General features: G+C 41.2%; 1 protein-coding gene across 34 annotated transcripts in view; it reads left to right on the top strand.

The window, feature by feature from the left end:
• Positions 1-21,174, top strand: part of HMG20A (high mobility group 20A) — a 161,258-nt gene that overhangs the window by 33,728 nt on the left and 106,356 nt on the right. For 22 of the 34 annotated variants that reach the window (XR_005862518.2, XR_005862536.2, XR_005862529.2 and 19 more), the window contains 2 exons: positions 1,039-1,133; positions 13,172-13,297. The gene's annotated coding sequence lies outside the window, so the exon portion shown is untranslated. Of the gene's footprint in view, positions 1-1,038; positions 3,803-13,171; positions 13,298-21,174 lie in introns of those variants that run through there. The other 12 variants (XM_040706287.2, XM_046899004.1, XM_015278869.4 and 9 more) reach the window with 2 other exon arrangements.

Here is a 21,174-nt window from a genome sequence, read left to right as displayed (position 1 = left end):
GCACCTTGCCAGAAAAAGTGTATTTCAAGGCTACTGAGATCTAGACTTAGGTTGTCATGTCATGGGGATTCTACTTCCTAAATAATGGATGTTTTCTGGTTTCCTAAAAATGCAAATATTTTCCTCTTGGTTAAGCTGGTTTTAGCTATAATTGGTTTGAGGAAAAAAAAAATTATTGCTTCAGAATCCTTCTTCTGACTTTATAATTAAAAAGTAAAGCTGCATTCCTCTTTCTCCCTCCCCCTGATACTTTCCCTACTTTCAGCAGCAAAACACTGAGGCAATTAAAACTGTAATTAATAATCACCAAGTTTCATTATACAAATCTGTGTGTGTAACTGGTTATGGCGGTCTACTGATTCATGGGGCTATCACACTGATGCTCACTTGGCAGTTATTTTGTGACTAAATCTTAAAAGGGACGAGGGTTGGCCAAACTGGGGTGCAAACCTAGAGGAAAAGCAGGGCTTCCACACAAGAGGGGAGAAGCTGTGAAAGATTCAGCTGCACTCTGATAGATTGTAACAGCAGACGGTCATCATTATCCCTTTGCATATAAATTATGTTAATTTCTAAATGTCGTCTCTATCAACCAAATGGTCTGATGGAGGTTGAGACGCATTACAAATCAATTTAATGAAAAAAATATCTGCATGATGATAGTCTTTGAAAAACTACACTTCACAGAACAGAGATGGCTTTTTTTGGTGGCTCAGGTGCTTTTCTTAGTGAGTATTTGACTATGCTGGTGACTTGTTGGTTTTCTGTACTACATGGTGAAGATGCATTTTTTGTGGAAGCAGTGTATGGGAGGGGAAGAGGAAGCTTTTCTTATTCAGCACTGTTCTTTGAGTGGAAGCAGGAATTCACAGTTACAAAAACAGGAGGAATTCTGGTATTGTTCTCTCTGTTGGCTTCTGTGCAATACTTCTTAATATTGTGTTTTCAGATGTACCAACCGAAAATAATGCCACGGTGTCCTGTTCAATCCTGACAGCTTGTAGTCTTCTAACACTTATTTTTCTGTTTCATCTGCAGGTCTCATGATCCGGGGATACTTGACAAAATTTCTTTGGCCAGTGTGGAATATGAAGCCATGAGGGAAAGACGTGGGGTGGGAGGCAGAACTGCAGGTTTGTCCTGGTCCCTGCCTTTGTGGTTTGTCAGTGGGACAAACAGATGCATTAAAAGGTCTTAAGAAGCCACGGATATCACCCACTAAACATTTTGGAACTGTCCTCTATGTAAACCCTTAAGTGCATGCAACTTCTGTGCAATCTTCAGTTTTGTATTAATTCTGCTAGGTGTGAGGGTGCATATATTCTGTGGACTTGCTGACTACGGAGATGAAACCTCTGAAATGAAGTCAGCCTGTGTGTTGTAGTAATAACTTGTGTTATACTGCTTCATGTCTTCTAGTGTCTTTCAGTTTGTTTTCATGTTTACCTTGTGAAATTACCTTCCTCCATTTTAGTTTTCTTTTCATTTTTTAATCTGATACTTTCAGTACTGGATAGCAGCGCTTGTGTTCTTCGCTATAATGGGCAGTCTTCCTTGGTGCGCTGCCTTGTCCTCCCCTGCCTGTCGTGTTTACATAAGCTAACCTTCAGCAGAACTCTGTTTTCTGTGTTAGCCTGCAACTTCAACAATATGAGTTTGCTTGAGGCTGGCTGCAGTTGGTACTTTGTGACTTGATTCTACCAGGAGAGGGACTTCTTCCTTTCCCTACAGCACCTCCATTGCACACAGCAACCTGCCCTTCTGCGTAGACATGCTGTTATCTCTTGAAAATGTTTGGGGGGAATGTTTTACTGCAACATAGATCAGAGATAGTCAAGGTAGAAAGTGGAATGTTAGCTTTTCGCAGTTGGCTGGGAAAATAGAAATCTCCATTTTAGGCTACCACAAAACACAGTTTGCCTTTCCTCTGATACGTTGCTCGCTCTAATTTTGTTGTCTCCTTACTTTTGGAGAGAATGATCTCATGGTGAGAGTAGTATTCTATATAAAGATAAATGGGCAGGGGAATTTCATTTTCTTCTTCCCTTCTGAAATTGGTGCTGGAAAGCAATGTGCCGGGAAGCAGCACATGTATTTTTGCATGAATTGTCATAGCAGAGAAGGTTATTGGCAGACCCACATAGCAGCCATGGTATTCTACGTTAAAGCGCATAGGTGCTCTTTGACTTTTGTACAGGTGAAGTGCAGTCTGTGAAGCCTATATCATTCAGCTTATTATGTTCCTGTGTGACCTAAACGACCTTTTATTTGCATAAGGTAGAACTTGGCACACTGGAGACTAATTTTTCTGAGCTACAGCTGCACCTCTTGTCCAAGATGGCACCTACTGTCTGCACTAACTTATGCAAATCTTTGCTGTCCTTTGATTCCTGTCGTATTTTGAATTCAGACTGTTGTTAAGCACCTGTTGGACATCTGTGAGCTTAATGGTAATGATGGAAATGTGCTTTTTTCCACGTGACAGTCTTGCTCCTCCTTCAGAAATCTTTCAGGTTTTCCATGTTACAAATTGAAGTATGCTTTTACTACTTGAGTGCTTTGCAGTCAGGATTGCTTTCGTGTATCTGTAAGGCAAGTATTTGAAGATTAAACAGCAGTTTCTTTTTTCCCACGCGACGTGCACAGACTTCGTGCTTGCCTGAAGCCATCTCCAGGTCATCACCTTGTATATCAGGTCTCCACTTTCTCATGGACTTCCTGCTGTAGCCAAGCAGCAAGGATTTTCATGTGTATTCAAGTCTTCCTTTATGGAGGAAACTCCTTTCTCTTGTCTTCAGGCTCACTATCAAGACTTCATAAAAAAGAACCTTGATTTGCTGAATTGACCTCTGTTATTTTCTGTAATGTGGATGAGACCAACTGATATTGATATGAACTTTTTAGTGGACTCTATGACAAATGTTGTGGGGAAGAAATCCTATGGATTCATGTCTTCAGAAGACACTCATGCCTTCCTCTCCTGTGCATGTCTGGATTTGTAGCATTAGTGGTGTTTTGCTTGGATTTAATTGTGGCCAAAATGGACTGCATAGCCAAAAGATGATTCATAAAATTCTAAAGTTGTCTGTGGCATCTGACCTGATATATCCCATAAGGATTCCAGAGATTGTTCTGTAGTGTGGTAGAAGGATGCACTTCCAGCCTATGATGTACACATTCCATAAATAAGGTTTGGGTGGCTGCAGGCTGCCCCGCTTACATAAATTCAGTGCAACCATCAGCTTGTGGCAGACTGCTAATACATCATTGTGTTGAGTAGCATGTAAGCATTCCAGGATGGGAGATTGAAGATTATATTATTAACTGGAGGTTGACAAATCTTTTGATTTTTCCCACAAGGAAGGAGGGGGCAGTTTTATACCTATATGTGGAAAAAGTAATTTCTTGCTTACCACTGATACACCAATTAATGTTTTGTCTCATTAAGATGCTTCTTATTTACTCTGATCAACCCTATAGAAATGGATTTTGTCCTTCCGGTGTTTCTGAGCGTCACTTCAGTTTACATCTTTCAGTGTTTGCTGATGTGGAAAACAAATGAAAATGTTGGTGTGAAGGAGAGGAGCAGGATAAAATGTTTTTATCACTTAAAGAAGTGTTAAGAGAAATATGTGAAAACAGAATTAAATTACTTGGATTAATGTGTTTGGAATTGTTGAGATGCCAATTTTTTTCTGTAAAATGCTTTTGTAATTAAACTTTTGGAGTCCTGTTGTTTTTAAGAAGTTGATGTGCTTGTTTGACACTTGCTTCATTAAAATCCATTCTGATTCAATTTTAACTGCTTTTCTGTGAAAGAACTGTTAGGATTGCTTTTTTGTGTGTGAGAAACTGTCAACTCCGTGTTAATCTTTGAGAGGAAGTAATGTTAGAGATGTTCCTTCCCTCTTTTCTCCCCAAATGTATCCCCCCCTGAGAGAACGAAAGGAGCTGGTTGGTTGTAGTGATGGGAACTTGGGTGACTGTGTACAAATAAACATCAGGATACTTCCTGATACTTTGCTGTGGGTTTTTGATTTTTATCATTTGATGGGTAGGTGCTGATGGTTCCTGTGTCTGAAGATAAGAAACTGGTGTTTGGGAGATTCAGACAAGTGAAGGCTTGAAGTTTATGGCTAGCTGAGTAGCTGGTCTCTTCTTGTTGTGAACTGACATATGGAGACCTGTACAGTGCAAGTTTTTGAATGTATACCAGGTTTGTGAATAACTGTACCAAAGTAATGACAAACTAATGTAGCTAGTATGTTTTTAAACATGTTTTAGGATGGAAGCAAGAAGGAAAGGTGACTGTACAAATCAGACTAGATATATAAAACCATGTAGTTTTGAACTCTAACCTGCAACTGAGTGAAAAAAGGTGTGATTCTGATGGCTTGTCACTGAACTATGGCTAGTTTGCAGTCTTTGTTTCAAAGCTGTGCTGGGAGGGATATGGGCTGAATAGTCTATTCTGTCATTTTTCATCTTGGACTTAGGTTTCACCTTGGTATAAAGACAAATGCAACACAAGTTTATCATGTTTGAGCCTATTTGTAGCTACAAGACAGCGTCAGGCAACTCTAGCTGTAAAAATCAGTGTTTAGTTTAGGCTGTGTAAACTTCATTTGCATGTGTATCATACAAACTTAAACTTAATGCCGAAATGTAGTAATTTCTGTTAATTACTTAATGAAGTGGTGAACTAATATTTGAAAAGATCTGCATGGACAAGTAGAGAAACAATGTAGAAGGGACTGTTTTTCCTAGTTGAGTAGGGTTTTAGGTCCTGATCCTGAAGTGCTTAGGCCTGAGGTCAGCTTTCTACTTGTGCATGGTTCCACTGAGTTGACTGGACTTATCCTCCTGAAAAAAATGACTCAAATTGTTTGCTACGTCACAGTTACAGACTGGGGCAGAAAGAAAACTGAAAGCCCCTCAAAATTTCTGTGAAGACTTATTCAATGAGAAAACGTTTAAGAAAATACTGAAAATAGTGTTAATTCAGTAACAGAATTTGAAGTCATTGTGCATTGCTAACCAGGTACGTTGTTCTATTTAGAATCTTCCTCCATCTCCTTCATGCTGTGTCTTTATATCCTGGTTTGTCATCAGACATGCAAGTGTATGTAAATAATTCACTGCTATTACAGACTGTTCCACGTAGCAAAACTTGTGCCCTAGCTTGCCTATTCTTGGGGAACAGAACATAAATAGTAGAGTGGTTTCTGAATAGGCCCTGCTGGAGGCAACAGCCATTCCAGCGGTGATGTGGGCCAAGTTATTTTTGCAATGGCAGTTGTTTTAGAGATAATGAAAATACGAGGTTCTCTGAGAAGCATGGCTGGCTGTATGTTTTCTCCAATTTGCATGGCAGGTTGCTGCCCAACAAAAGGATCTGCCACTGGATTTTCTTAACCCATGTAGAAAGCTTTGATTAAAGAGTTGAGAAGCTCTGTGGTTATAATAAACAGGAAACCTCGATTCTGCTGCTGATACACGGAAAAGCTTCCAGCTGATCACAAGCACTACTTCTTACAGAATATAAGCCATAGGAAAAGGAAGTAAAGCAATCATGAAAGACGTAAGCGTGGTGCTCTTCCAGGCTTACCAATATGCATGTGTTTAATTTGAATGTCATAAGAGCAAATTTTTTAACTGTTTGCTAGAATTCCTTCCCAATGGGCATATTTGGTTGGGTCTGGTAAAAGAATTGTTACTGATTTTTAATTTATTTTAAATACTTACAAGGAGTTCTGCCTGTCGGAATGCTTGTTTGATAAATATTGGTTTGACTTCCTTGAGCTGCGTAGAAGAATTATACATGCGTAAGCTGAATAGCTGGCTGTCTGGGAATTGGTAAGAGGTATAGTTTTCAGTCTGGAGTAATAGTACCATGGGATTCCTCTATCTCATACGGGCAGTTCTAGTTTTATTAAATCTGCTCTAGTGTTAGTCACTAGAAAGAATTCCCTCATCTAATTTATTTGAAATAATATTGCTTAAGCCCAGGACGCTTGCAGAGTAATCCCAAGCTGAAATTCTAGGCCTATAAACATACCGTTTCAACCCCTCACCTTTCAAAATGAATGTTAACAACTGTATTAATGTTGTAAGTCTTCTCGGAGGAAGTTTCTTTTTTTCCTGTATGGCACTTCAAATTCCTGCCTCAGTGGTTTTTGTTTCTTCAGTACTGGAGAATGAGAAGTAAACTTGTTTGGACTGGGGGAAGAGATGCAGCAAGTGTATCAGAAAGTGCAAGCCCAGCAGGATGGCTGAGTCCTGGAGAGTGAAAACCTGCAGAAAATTCATCTAATGCCTCTCCCAGAAAGAACTGGGGCTTTTTTTAGCATCAATGCTGTATGTGCTCTGAAACAGCAGTACATCTGCTGATTTCCTTATCTGTAAGTATCAATAATGGAAAGTGTTGGAATGTCAAAAGATTTTAGTTATTTTACAACTCTTCTATGGAAATGTTCTACTGAAGAGCATTTGCTCACATAGATGACATGTAGCTGTATGCATGCATGTGGGTTTCAAACACGTGCTATGAACTTAACAAACGGAAGGAAAGGGTATCATATGTCTTCACAAAAAGTGAGTAGGAATTCTCTTCCACCTCACCCCCTTAACAATCTGTTGCTGTTAAAGGGGGCTTTGTAGGATAAGTAGGCATAAGAGGATAAAATAATATAATTTGCATTCATTCTCGAGGTTGTTTACCTACTGTAGTGCAGAAGTGGTTCAGTCTTGAGCCTTGGTAAGTTTGGATTTGGACATGCAGATTCCATGCATTCCTGAAGTGGTTTTGAGAGAGAGGGAAAAAAAAAAAAAAGAAAAAAGGAAATGTGAAAACAGAATTCTAGCTGCAGCCTAGTTTCAGGATTTCAGTTATCTGGAAATGCACATTTACCACATGTCTGAAAGAGCTACCCACGTAAGGAAAAGAGCCCATTTTCTACTGGGGGAAGCAGTGCCCTCTAATGATAATTCTCGGTATCTTAAAATGAGTGAAAAAACCTGCTTACAGAATCCAAAGCCAGAGAGCTTCTGTATGTCAATTCCCTGGTTTTGTTCTAGACAAATGGTAGTTTCTTTAACTGTTTGTTTGTTATATGGGGTTATATAGTCCTTTTCCTACTATGCTTCAAGGGCTGGTCAGGGTAGAAGCAGGACAGAGAGCATTCCTATGTGACAAGGAAATTCTGGTATGGCAAATAAAACATTAACTCAGTTTACAGATCTTTGAAATTGTCATTCTTACAGCAAGGAAGGATTGAGATAAAGGTTTCCAGTTGGCTAAAGCTGTGTGTTAGCTGACGTGTAAACTATGCACAGTTGAGTCCTCTTGCTCCTTAACCAGCGAGAGCTGTGAATACATAAATCCATTTACTGGAAGCTTTGCAATTGCTGATATTTACATAGCTTTGTCTCTCTAGAGCTGGTTTTTGTTGGGGGAGCCTCCAATGGCCTCATACTTGAACAGCAGTGCCAGAACTCAGGAGCTAGAGCATATACAGCATGGTGGCAGGTGCTTCATGAAGATCTTAGTGCAACTAAGAACATCTGCGCATTTGTGAGCTTCACTGGCTCATCAGAGTAGTAGAAAACTACCCAGACTTTCTTGCTGAATGTTTTCTGATCTTCCATGAATTAGATGAGCTCATTTAGAGGTCCAACAAGCACTGGAGTTCACACAAGATCAGAGAGGAAAGAAGAGAGATTCAGGAACTCCTGGGTGGTACCTTGTTTTCACTTTGTACAGTTTCATGAAACTGTACACTGAAATAATGCAGGAGCACCAACTGTAGAGAACCATCTCCTTTTTAAAATCCAAAGTTGTCATTAAGGGTATGACTGCGTAAGTCAATCCAACTCCTAACTTCTGTGCTGGTGCTCTTATCTGTATGTTTCCTTCTCCTTTCTTTGTGTTAAATTGTTTCTGCTTACAACAAGTTAAAACTGACTAAATGCCTCTCTCAACAAAGTTTTCCTGTAGAAGAACTTTTTCCATGAACATCTCCAGAGAACTGCTGAATTTGGAAGGGACCCACAACTACTGTAGTGAAGAAAATATTTAGAAAAGGCAAGACTATGGAAATAAATGTTTTAAGTTATCTTGTTTTCTGTGAAATGAAGGCAACCAACCCAAAAACAGTGCTGTACTCTCTGGTGCCAGTTTTGAAGCTGAGCTGAGATACTGACAAAATGAACAGAAGGTATAAAATCAAAATTGTTTTAGGGCATGGGTGGATGGATTTGGAAGCAAGATCATGTTACTGATAAAAGGAAATAACAAATTCCTGGCGTTCTCCATTGGGGTTCTTTCTGCATGTTCAAACGAAGGAAGAATGAGGAAGAATGTTTATGGCAGAATGTTGTTCTGATTAAGCATAATTCAAAGAATGTGAACTTTCTTACCTTGTAGAAATTTTTCTTAATGGAATTCAGTCCCGAGCAATTCAGTTTTTGCCTCTTCCCTTGCCCCAGTAGAACTGGTGTATATTATTCATTGGCTAGCTTGTATAGAGGTAGCTTAATGTGGGTACATTCCTATCCTGAATTGCAAGTTTGTTATATTTAATCTTGTGTTGACTCAGTTCATTCTTTGAGATTTGTTCAGTAATTGTATTGCCTGCAAAAGGAGCAGTTTGAAGCTGGATGAAGTGTACGTGTACTCTGTAACATACCTGCCCAGTTTTGCAGTGATGCCTGGCCATGCTTGCCTCATTCTGGTGTTCTTAAATTCTCATCACAGCTCTTCCATCTTTCTTTCAGGTAGTCTTGCTTTGTGTTTGAAGATTATTTCCCTTCTTTAGGAAATAGATCTGCATCTACTTGGTCTGGCCTGTTTCCAAATCTAGTATCCCATCTTGAACTAAAACCCTTTCATTTCTGCAGGTACCACAGGCAGGATTTGGTCTCTACATTTTCCAACTCTGATTTAATCTTTGTCCATTCTCAGCCCTCTGTCCTGGACTCCCTGTGTCTCTTCACTGCTGGAATTTGCTCTTTTATGCACATGGTGTCATTAATTTGGTGCTTTCTTTGTCTCTCTGAATCGCTTTGACATTGTGTAAACTTCCTGTTCTCATATAACTTACGACTGCAGAAGGAATTCTGAGGTCTTTCTCAGGAAGTATCTGTTACACAGCTTAGGTTCAGTACCCACCAGCGGTACTAACTGAAAGTATCACACTGCAATTCTTGAACAATCAATACCTGTGTGTTTGATTTTCAGTTAAACTGTGGTGAAGACTACAGTTCACCAGCTTACCAAAGACAGTTCTTGGTTTGTCACATCAGCCATGCCTCACCATATTCAGTTAGCTCATGATCAAGGTAAGGCCACCATGTTCCTGTAGTAGCGTATATGTCTAAAAATTCAGTCCTATACAAAAAAAAGTGTTAAATGCTTCTGGTAGTACAGACAAGAATAAGAACAAGGGTGCTTTCTGAAATCTGTTTTACTAGTAGGTCTCTTTGGTACCTGAGTTCAACAGAGTTGTAGCAGAACTCAGCTCTAATAATGTTATGAAAACATGAAAGAGAATCACAGCTCGAGACAACGATAGCATTAAAGAAATGCTAAAACAACAGTAGAACAGAGGGGAAAGAGAAGACAAAGAAGAAAATTGAACTTGTGCAGCGTGACTTTGCTTAGATGGAGATGCTCTGTGAGAGGAAAAAGGTATAGACCAGCATCCATGCCTTTAGAACATGAGTGAGTCATTGTCTTCTTGCACAGGTGGTCTTACAACTTCCTTGTGATTAAAAACTGAGACAGTAGTTTCACAGTAGGTAAGCTTACTAGCCAGTGTGTGTTTAATGTGAATTTGATGCGCAGCATGATTTCTGTAGAACTTGCCCAAATTTATATTTATTTATTTATTTATTATTATTCTGATTATAGAATATGAACAGTACTAGCATCACCAGGAGCTCTTCTAGGATGTACTTATGTCCTGAACTAATATGAAGTGTGAGATCTATTTATTTCGATTCTCAATGCTGTCATACAGTTTTGCCATTCTTGATCCACTAGTAGACGCTTCACAACTAGATCAACTGTTTTGTAGATCCAAAGCTTCAGAGAAAAGTTCTGGCTCTCCTGAAATTAGTGGTAATTTAGACTCTGAATCTGTGGAGCTGGGATTTCATTTGCAGTCTTCCACCTTTGTGCGTGGTTGTAGATTGTCAGCCTGTAGGAAAGTTGCAGTTGGCACTGCAGCTCTTTCTAGATTCTTCCAGCATTCCCAGTCCTGTAATATAACTTCACAGAGGAATTTCTGCTGTGAAAAATTTAAGAGCAATTCCTGCAATGCTAGACAAGATTGAAAAATCATACGTTTCTTCAGCTAAAACAGCAGTGCTCATTCCCATTTAATGGAATCATTGTATGTGAGTTTTTTCATATCGCTGATACTTACTAGCTGTGTTCCAATTTGATGATAAAATATGAGCATTGTCACTTTACAATCCTGAGGGAGCTTCAAATCACAGAAAAGCCTGTCCTATCACTTAAACAAAAATCTTTCTTGTTATTGTCCTTTCACTGCTGCTACTTTTTTTTTAATGATGGAAGAATTTCAATTCAACTCTGAAGTTCTTTAGTAGTGAATTCCCTGAACTTGTTACAGGAGGTCTACTGGGAGGAAGGAACCATCCTCAGGCTGAGGAGGGAGGACTGAGCCTGGATCTAGGTAACATAGGTGCAGTTGCCAAGCTCTGAGACCTTCTGCATGTGACAGATACTAATGCTGTCACATGGCCTGGTCCATGTACTTGTGAAAGGTACTCAGATATTTCAGTAATGAGGATGATAAAGTGTGATGCAGAACAGGCAGGAGTTCTTACTTGATCAAGGCACTTGCTTTTTGCTTCTTTGGTTCCTCATCATGCAAATGAAGAGAGTTAACGTCATGCTTTTAGACAGAGAAACTGTCTTAGCCCAAGTGCCAGCAGTGTCTAGGAAATATCACTGTAATCTGAGGAAGAATCTGTAGGCATTATTCTGTTTAATCACCTGCCTCCACTGGGAGTTTTGCATGTCTTTAAGAGGGTTAGGCATTGGCATAGTCATTTCTTGTTGGCCTTTTTATTATTTTTTGTTTAAGATAGGCTTGTGGTATCTTTTTTTTCTGCTTGAAGTGTGCTACTGAATATTGTTAAATATTGCAATTGAATCTTATTTTCATTATTCTTTCTCAAGTTCTGGCCTTTATGAATGTAAGCAGAAATGACCCTGTACAAAGAGTGGCAGAAGTCTCGTGTGGTCTTCTGAAAACAGTCATTTTTTATTTGCATGGAAGAGTAGTCAAAATATATCAGGAAGATAAAGTGAATAAAAAATGAACGACCTTACTTAGTGCAGGAGCCAGGAATAACCTTCTGACTGGACTTCTTCACCTACCCAGAAATTATCAATATAATGAAACTGTAGTTTTTAATCATTCTGAAGCATGAAGGTAGTGTGCCCGGATATATATTTGTATCAGAATACTTGATTTCTCTCTGGATGCACTAATGAAAAACGATAGACTGTAAGTATCAGTGTGCACGCAGTTTTTCAGTTTAAAAAATGATTTCTAGCATACTAATGGACCCTATCTTGGTTTGTTGTCTACAGAGGCTCCATAGTAAATGCCATACAGGAAAAAATATTTACCAGGTTCTTAAATTCACCATTTTCGACAACCTATATCTCCTATTCATTGGACTGTGTAGTCTCTTCTGAATTTCGGTCTTGCTGCTCCTTATTTGGGTCCGTGTAAAGTGCATTTCCACTGCTTTTTTGGAGATGTAGCATCACATCATTCATTCTCAAGGGGATTTAACAAAGGGGACGTGGTTACTCAGTGCTGTTTCAGTTGAGGAAGCAGCGTCACTGCTAGGAATCTTGTGTTAGAGTTAGGAGCTGGTCATCACTGGGGAGGATGGAGCTGTGTACAAAAAAACCCTAGTCAATGAAGATGGCATTTTCCCATCTTTTTACTTCTGCACATGGGGGAAATCACAGGTGAGAAAGCTTGTTTTAACTGGGTATGAAGTTGGGAGAACAGGAGAGAACAGGATAAAACAGAAGAGATTCAGGCTACTGGTAGACCTAGAGCTGGTTTAGTTGCTGCCCATGAAGGAAAAGTTCCCATCAGCTCCAGATCTCTCAGGAGACACTGTATGCTGAGCTTCTGCGATAAGAAGGTTCCGAGCTGGTGTCAGTCTGGGTGGCTCACTAGTTTGAATGTCTGGTTTGGGGAGGTATGTTCTCAAGCAAAGGCTTCTAAATATAAAACAGCCTTGTGAAGTTTTCATCTTATGAATATTCACTTGTTGAATTTACATTTTGTTTTTCATCTCGGAGCTTCTAGAACAGAGCCTTACACAGAGGACAGCCTTCCCATCTGTCTGAATAAACTCTGATGGAAAACATTTTGTGAAAACAGTACCTTGTTGTTTTGTGTGTCCATAGTCTTTGGTTGGTTTCTTTTGGAACACTTTGAAAGTCCAGCCTTTGTCACATGCAAGCTCTAATAATCTAGGACTTGAGTAGAATTTTGATCTTCTGTTCATCCTTGAATGTGTTTACAGTGATGGAGATGAAAGTGTAACTGATAATGTAATTTGACCTTGGGAGCCTGAGGCTATTTGAGTAGCTGCTCTCAATGAGTTCTTGATAGACCTGGGAAAGAGCAAATGCATTTAATGTATGCTTGTCAGGTGTCTGGAGTGGATGGTCTGGAACTGCAGAGAGGATCATCCTTCAGAATGGAGTGTTATCACTGGAGCTTATGTGGGCACCCTCTTCTCCATGTCGACATTTCAGCCGCAGATGTCATGCTTCATGATCTTGTTGAGAGCATTAGCAATTGCAGTTGGTCCCCTGCTTTCATATACACTGAAATCATTTTCAAAAGAATGAAAGATATAAATAAGGGTATGCGTTCTTTACAACCGCCCTTTCCCCCAGCCCCTGGAATGCTTGATTGCTTCTAGACAGAGGATTTGTCGAGTTGTGTTATTTTGTTCTCATTTACTTTCTTTTCCAGTTATGTATCAAGTTATTTCCTAATATGGTTTCATATGATGGCTAATGGTACAGAATTGATGCAATTGCTCCAAAAAAGGCTTTTAGCCAGTAGATTCTAATTAAAGCAACTTTTTTTTTTTTTTCCAGAGGAGAAAAAAAAAGTCCTTCCAGGAGCCCACTTTCTTTGTATCAGATGAATATATATGCAGTAATTTGCCAGCTTATTGGAGACAGAAGCTGAAATATGCTCGGAGCAGTTATATTCAACCATATGTGAGTGCTAGCACTACCTGGAGCTTATTTTTCCTGCAAGGTGATATTTCTACCATGTAATCTTGCTGCTCCCTACCCTAGGCAGTATTATGGAGGATGTTTCAGAAAATTTGTCAAAATGGCTTCCTGTCAGAAGATTCCATTTTCATTGTGCCCATGGGAAAATGCATAGATTTAGATGAAAATTCACGGTTCTGGGTTTTGACCGGCTTAAGTTTTCAGGGCAAGTCCATATGCCCAATGGCAGAAGCACTTGCATTTACAAATCCTGCCCTCGGGTTCTCTAGGGAGAATGTTTCTTTGATCTTGTTTGGGTCTTCCACGTGCCTAGTTACTTACGCAGAGGTGGAGGAGAGGAGCTTGTCCTCGTACAGCTGTGCTTCAGGGATGGGGAGGGCAAAACAAACAAAAACCCACTATAAAAATTGTTATTAAAACTGAACAGTAACATTTTACATGTATGGTGGTTTCTCAGTGACCAAAGTCAGGTGCAGCCATGAGGATAGGAAGGGGGCTAGGTGGTAATTAAGGAGCTGTACTGCCCTGATGTGACATGGACTGCTCGTTTTATCATGAGTCTAACGTGGTGGTAGGGGGAATCACCTTGTCTCTAAACCTCATCTCCCATCCAAATCTGCCTTATCATGTCAGACTGAGAAGGCAGTGCTTAGGAAAACAAAGAGCTGTTGCAAATTCACCTCCCTGTTCCAGGTGCCAGGAGCATTTCCTTAACATATTTTGTTCTGTGTTAGAGAGAATCTGCCTAAAAAGCTTACCTAACTGACTCATTGCCTGGACCATCTTCGGCAGGAGGGGGAGATGGAATGAATGATTTGTAGTTAATACCTACTAGCCTCAAGACTTGATGGAAAGATATGATGGGTACTTGCCCAGCAGGATTCAGTGCCTGAGAATCTCTGATTTTCTTCCCTCTATCACTGCCCCAGAGCAGTCCTCCATAATTCCTTGCCCTAAGTGACCTAAATATCAATCAGCCTGTTACTCCTCATTTGGAGCATCTGGGTTCTCTTCATGGGGCATTATTCTTTATCATTTCCTACAGAGCATGAGAAGTTATATACCTGAAAATCCTTCCTTTCCAACATTCCCTGGTTTAGATTAAAAAAAACCAGCCAATACCCATGCTTTCCCTGTTTTTCCTGTCCTCTCAGTCCCTTGCACCTAAGCTGGCTGTATCTGTGAGGCTCCAAAACCTGTAAGTGATGCTGTTTGCCTCTCTGTCAGAGAAGCTTTTAAATCTGAGTGTAAAATAAGACTCCTACAGCAGTAAACAGAGTGATCATGCCACCTCCTTTGAAGTTACCATTTAAATAACCTCCAGGGCATCACTAATGCAGGAAGCGAGCAAGAGGAAATAATTCCCCCCTCCTCCCCTCCCTCCCTCATGCTCCCCGCTCCAAAGCAGGGAAATGGAAATGAATTCTTTGGCAGAGGAGGGACACTGGTGTTCAGGCTATTGCAGAAGAGATGAACAGTTCTAACTTGTAGCTTAGCTAATGAGTCAGCACATTCATTCATGGACGCAATTTATTAACCCATAAACACTGCAGATGATGGTGTTATCACTGTGATAAATTAGTTTTAATTTGCTTTATAATTTATAAGGTAGCTGCTACATCAGAGAGAACCCTATGTTTGTTCATGTGCCCTGGCTTGGTCCTAGAGAGGGGGGAGAGGATCTAGGAAACAAAACGGGGAGGTGCCAGCAGGATTGTAGGAACGGAGCTGGTTGCAGACCACTTCCTACTGATCCCCTAACCCCACCGGTTCTGGCTAGTGCTGCTAATTCGTGAAAGAGTGGGTGTGTGTTCCCAGGCCTCTAGCTCTGCATCTGAATTGATACGTGGAATTTCCTCAAGTCAGACAAACACATAGCAAGAATGTAAATGAGCATGCATGACAGCACTGGAGGGTGTTCAGTGATGTGCTGCACAGGAGATCATCCTGTCCTGAGTAGGATACTGCTGCTGGAATGTGGATGGCAGCATGACGTGCCTGCTGTTATAGCAGGGCCTTCTATGTGGGCTGATGGCATACACCTACCTAGTAGGTAGGTCTTTGCAGTCAGTGTGTGCAGCAGTGATACCATGGGACAGCATTCCTCTGAGACAACAGGCTTGTGCAGTGCTGGAGGGGTTGGGACTAGGAGGTGCTGAGGGTCCTGGAGGAGCAGGATGTTGTGGATATTAGGTGTTTGTCAGGTAGTTTAAGTAGTCAATGCTTAAACGAGTTCACTTTTTTAAGTGATTTATTGTATAGTAAGGTTTCTTCAAACAATTAATAGCGTAGTCCCAGAATAAGTGTTACCAAGCTGCCCAAGGTGAGCTTCTCCTGGGATCAAAGGACACAGTGCTCACAATTCCTGCATTTTCAGTCTGTTCTTAATCAAGTGTTAGGGGCTTATCTTTTATAAGGAAAACTATATGCATGCCTGAACATGTTACTACTTCAGCCTGACTGAAATGTGGGGAGTTTTCAAGGCAATTATGCCTGTGCTAATCATAATTTGCTCCGTCGTCTAGGAGTACCTGTCCTTATGTCTGTGTTGATGTTAAATTGCTGAACAATTTGATTAGGTCATTTAATAAGCTGTGTAATTGTGCTACAGATATTCCTGATGCATACATTATTTTCATTATCTGAGTTATCACCACCCATTGTTACTATTGTAGTGCAGTAACACTTAGAGGCTGCTATTAGAATTGAAGCTCCATTGTGCCGGGTATTGTACAGATGTTCAGTAAGCTGCAATCTCTGCTCTGGAGAGATTGCACCTCTACAGGTATACAACACTCCATTATGGCACCCTCTAGACTTCAGTGAGTTATTTTTCCTAACGTTGCCATGAGGCTGAGAGGCTGTGATGGCAAAGGAGCAGATGACTCATTGTGCCCAGAAGGGAAGCTGCTGTGGCGTTACTGGTACAGAGCACCTGGCTGCTGCTGTACTCTTATTGTAGGGCTCTGTTTCCTTCCTCTGTAGTGCTCCGTCAGCTTCCATCTGCCTGTAGGATGAGAGCAAGCCCTGTAGCACCAGGAAGTGGGAGCAGTTGCCCTGTAGTCAGCCTTGTCTCCCTCTGTGCTGAAGGTACCCACTAATCTCTCATTGATCTACCAGGTCTCACCCAACTGTATTTTATATCTTTAGTGTTTGGTATGTGGGGTTTCTTTTCTCAGCTTGTTTTTTGAGACAAGTTATCCTTTCAGCTAAGGAGATGTCTTTATGCCAGCCAGCAGCATGAAGCATCAGTTCTCAGCTGCACCAACCCTTGCTTGTCTTGGCATCTGATAAGACCCCTGCTGTCTGTCTGCCAGTTTACTCTCCTCTCTGCATTGCCCTCTCCTCTACTATAAGTTCTGTCTGATCCCTTTCAGAGGTTCTCTTGCCTTGTCTGTCTTTAGCTTCCTGTTTTAGTGATATTTGCATTTGGATTCTTGTAAGATCATTGTTCAAATAAGGCCTTATATCTTGAGGTGCATGGTGTAGGGAAAGAGCAGATTGGGTCTCCTCCTTGATCCTTGGTTTTATGAAGTGCACATGGCGTAAAACCATATTGTGAAAGAGTTCTTGGTAATGACAAAAACTTTCCCACTTATACCCACGGATACTTTCCAAAAAGAGAAAAAATAGGCTGCCCAAAATAGTTCTATGGGTTCCACAGTGGAAAGGGCCTCGCAGACCCTTTAGCCTGTGGAGACAGCGGTGTTCCTGAATCCACATTTGTCCATGTTCTTTGAGTGTTAGCAGCACTGAGGTTTGTTAGCCACCATTTAGGAACCTGTACTTTCAAGTGTACTTCAAATGGCCACGTCTGCTTTTTCCATAAGCCCTCCTGAGGGTGGAACATTACAGCCAGACCATCCTCTTTCATATCCACAGCATCCATTTCTGTTTTATCAAATGTATTTTATTGCAAGCTGAATTCTTTCCCAGCTTTTTGTACTTTGCCAGATTCCCTTGACCTTGTGTCAGTCAGTGATGAATTGTACGAGTCCCTGCTGAAAACACTGCAGAAGCCGGAGGAATGCCAGCCTTGCCGTGTGGTACATTGAGACAAAATATTTAAAGCCAAAGACTGATGGGTACGACTTCTCTATTTCGGTCTGCTCCTTCAGATTAAAAAGCTATTAAAAACTTTTATTTGTCTTGATGCATCTGCTGCCTCATGACCAATGAATGGCATGACTAGGACTGGAGGCTGCGGGTAGGAGGGTGATATTTGTGATAAATGTATCTGACGGTGTTTTATTTTCAGGAAAAATACTTAAAAGCATGCCATAGCAAATGGTTGGTTTGTTACAGAGACTGCAGAAGTAGCATCTAGTGCTTCTGGCCAAGGGCCAAGCAGTGTTTGAAAAGACCACAGACCTCTAACATGCACAAAGGTGCTTTCTCCTGGTGCCCTTTAGCTGTCCTTCCCTCTGCCCTGGTGTGACTGTTAGGTTGTCTGTAACTGCGAAATATCATTCTGTGACATGTATCAGATCTCTAATTAATTCTGTAACTCTTTTATACAGTTTTGTAGCTGCGTGATTAAATCTGCAGAGCGTTTCTATGTAAAACTATAAAGTAACCAATCAGTGGTATTTTTCACATGCCCTGCATTCAGTTCTCAGTGTCAAAGGCTCGCTGAGCCCGATTCTGTGCTGATGGGAATCAGTGGTGTTAGAGTTGGTTGATCTGATTTGAAATTAATGGTATGAGAATATGAGGATTTATGGAGTAAACTGGGAGGCTGGAAACTTGCTCCGAGACAAAGCTGGTAGGACGAGTCTGTAAAATCTTTGAAATGATAAAAAGGCATAAATATCAGGCTGCTTCCTGCCGGGCTGCTGTCATCTGCTGTGGCAGCAGTGCTAGAAAGAGGAGAGGTGCGATGGCTGCAAATAGCAGATATTATTTCTAGAAACGGTTGGTGGGGTTTGGATCTGGTTTAGCAAGCATTACATTCTGGGACTGAGGCCAGGTGCTATTCCCAGAGTTTGGGGTTGACCCATGGCTTGGATTAGGGGCTTGAATTTGATTTAGCTTAAGTGGGAGGCTGAACTTAGTTGGCACCTACTGGCCGGGTTTCTAGGAAGTCCAGCCCTAGTAAGCTCACTGAAGCTTTGTTGACTGAAGTTCAGTTTTCAAATACTGGTGAGAAATCAATGCACTTGAGTTGTGTTCCAACAACAAAAAGAGAACCCAAACCGATGCCATTTAGGCCTTACCTCAGCACCATCATTTCTCCTGCATTTTGGAACAAGGGAGGGGGTGCAGAGGCGAGAAAAAGATGTCTGCAAATAGGAATTCAATTGGTTTAATATACAGACTATTTTGTTGCAGCCTAACTGGAGCCTCTTATTAAGAATCTGATGGCATTTCTAAACAGGGAGAGCTGCTCCCTTGGTGGGGGCAATCTCCAATCATACTCCAACATTGCTTTTGACATATTTATGACTCCAATAAAATCTCCCATCTGGTATATTTTAAAATAAAATTGAAAATTTATCACTTTAGCTGGTTTGTCGTTCTCCCTGAGAGAAGATAGCCAGGCTGAGATTATTGCATCGGCAGCCTGTCAGCTGAGGTTAGGCTGAGGTGTGATTTAAATTTCAATACTTTCCACATTACAGCTGTCTGGGGTGGGGAAATTACAAGAAGAAAAGCAGAGAGTCTGTTATTTTTGTTCATTAGCCCCTCCTGATTTGCTTTGTTTTTCTTTTGCTTAGCTGGGGAACCTTTGGGAGGGAGGTGCTCCCCATTTTTCTGAATTTCCACAACCTTGGCTTGCTCAGAGAGACTCTGGAACCTCCACCATTAGGCTGGGCTGTGAGAGCAGGAAGAGATCCTTTTCCGTATGAGGTACAGTGCAAGTGACGGCATTTATATAGCTGCTACAGCCAGTCTGAAAGAGGCTGTGACCTTTGGGAGAGCAGAGCTGAGGGAACAGCACCGAATGTAATTTCTCCAGCTTCCTCTGGCATTGCCCACTGGTGCATTTGACTAGGTACATTTGTTTGTTGCATCAGCTGCATGTAAATTATCACAGATCTTGACTCCCTTCATCCCCTCCAATTGTTTCATTGCTCGGATTGTGACTTGAGCTACTATGAACTTGGGGCTGATATCTTCCATGGCAGTCCCAAAGGCAGGAGGGGAGCGTGCTGGTACAAATGCCCGTGTGAGGGCTGCGGTAATTTGCCCCTTCTATGAGCTCTGTAGGGAAAACAGCACCCAGTGCATTAGGCCTATTAAATGAAACCTTCATTTGAGGCGTATGAATTTTCTTTGGAGTGCATATGAACCTTTCATGCATGATCTGTGGATTTGTGTAGCGTTTCCCTTTTCCAAAGCGTTCATTTCAGACTCATTATGTGCAGTGGGCACATTGTTCTTCCGAAGTTTATTTGTGTGAATGAACATATGCTTAAAGGATCTGGTCACGTGCACAGAGCACAATGTTAGTGTGTATGTATGGCATTGTGCTTCTGCCAGCAGCCATATTGTATGTGCACAGTGCATGGGTGTCATTTCATTTGATTGTTCTATTTTCCTGTTTTCCAGATCAAACAACTGGGGTCATTTTATAACTGCATCAGGTGTTTTATTTCCTAGCACAGCAAACGTGAATTTGCTAATGTCAGATTTATTCTGGATCAATATACTGGTGCAGTTCTTGATTGGGGGAAACGTCAGCCTTTGTTGCACAGCATGGATGGGCATTTTTGCATAACTAGCATGTGTGTACTCAAACAGTACACGTGCTTTTGTTGCCTACAGAAATGAGGTGCTTTGCACTGAAAACAACCTGTGCTGTAATGTATGTTGGTGATGGTGTGCTTATAGCATGTGCCCGCAGTGGCCATAGTAAAAGTGTATTTTATCTCTAAAAATCAGTCTGCTGAGTGCTGTATTTGTGCAGTGTAAGCGCATATTTTCTTGCACTTGCTGGCACAGTTGTGGAAGCGTTGAGTCTTCATACTGTTAAAATAACAGAACAGTTGTCCATATATTTTCTAATTTCCTAAAACATCCCCTAGCTTCCGTGGTTTAAATTTTTGTCTGTCCAAATGATCTATCTGAAAACATCAGGAAGGATATTTAGGCAGTTATGGCAGTGGAATGGAGCAGAGTTGTGAGTTAATGCTTTTCTGATGCTATATAAAAGGGAAAATGGTGAAAAAGAGCCACAAATAAAATACAAAATGAACAAGATCAACCAAGGTAAAGTCGAGGTTTGTACCTAAATCGGAGATGTCTACAGCAAAAGAATTCAGATGACAGCATTCCTATTTTATTCTATCCCGTGTTTATGCCATCCTGCCCCAGGTCTCACACCCTCTGGGTCAGCCTCCGGGAAGCAGGAAGGATGATGTAGCATTTCCAGCCTTGTTCCTTCCTTTGGCTGGCCTGCCTTGTACTTAGCTGCTTTGAAAATGAGGCGAGGCCTTCATTATCCCACCATTTCTTTTCAATGACATTTTAAAAGACCTGACACAGAGTAGGCATGATTGAAGCACCTGCTGCTTTTCTCTGTAATTACTCAGTTTCCTTGTTGGGACTGAAATTATTGCCCTGCAAGAGTGCAACGTCCCTATTAGCACGTAAAAGCTAGCCAAACGCCAACCTGCCTGGCTGCAGCTGGCACCTCTCCATGTATTGAGACACAAAAACGATTTTCCTTGCCTGCTGGGCTGAGCTGCTGCTTACCTGAGCCCAGCCCAGTGGTGGAACTACAGCAGAGGTGATCTGTGACTTTGACAGAGCAGGAGGAAAGGGAGGAGCACAATGAAAGGATGCGAGCGGTGCCAACAGCTGGGGCAGCGTGCTGATGAGGACAGCATGCCTTTGGGGGCTGGGAGCTGTGAAGG

Source organism: Gallus gallus, chromosome 10, assembly GCF_016699485.2.
Source record: "Gallus gallus isolate bGalGal1 chromosome 10, bGalGal1.mat.broiler.GRCg7b, whole genome shotgun sequence".
Lineage (NCBI taxonomy): Eukaryota > Metazoa > Chordata > Aves > Galliformes > Phasianidae > Gallus > Gallus gallus.
This window is presented reverse-complemented; position numbering and strand designations above follow the sequence as displayed.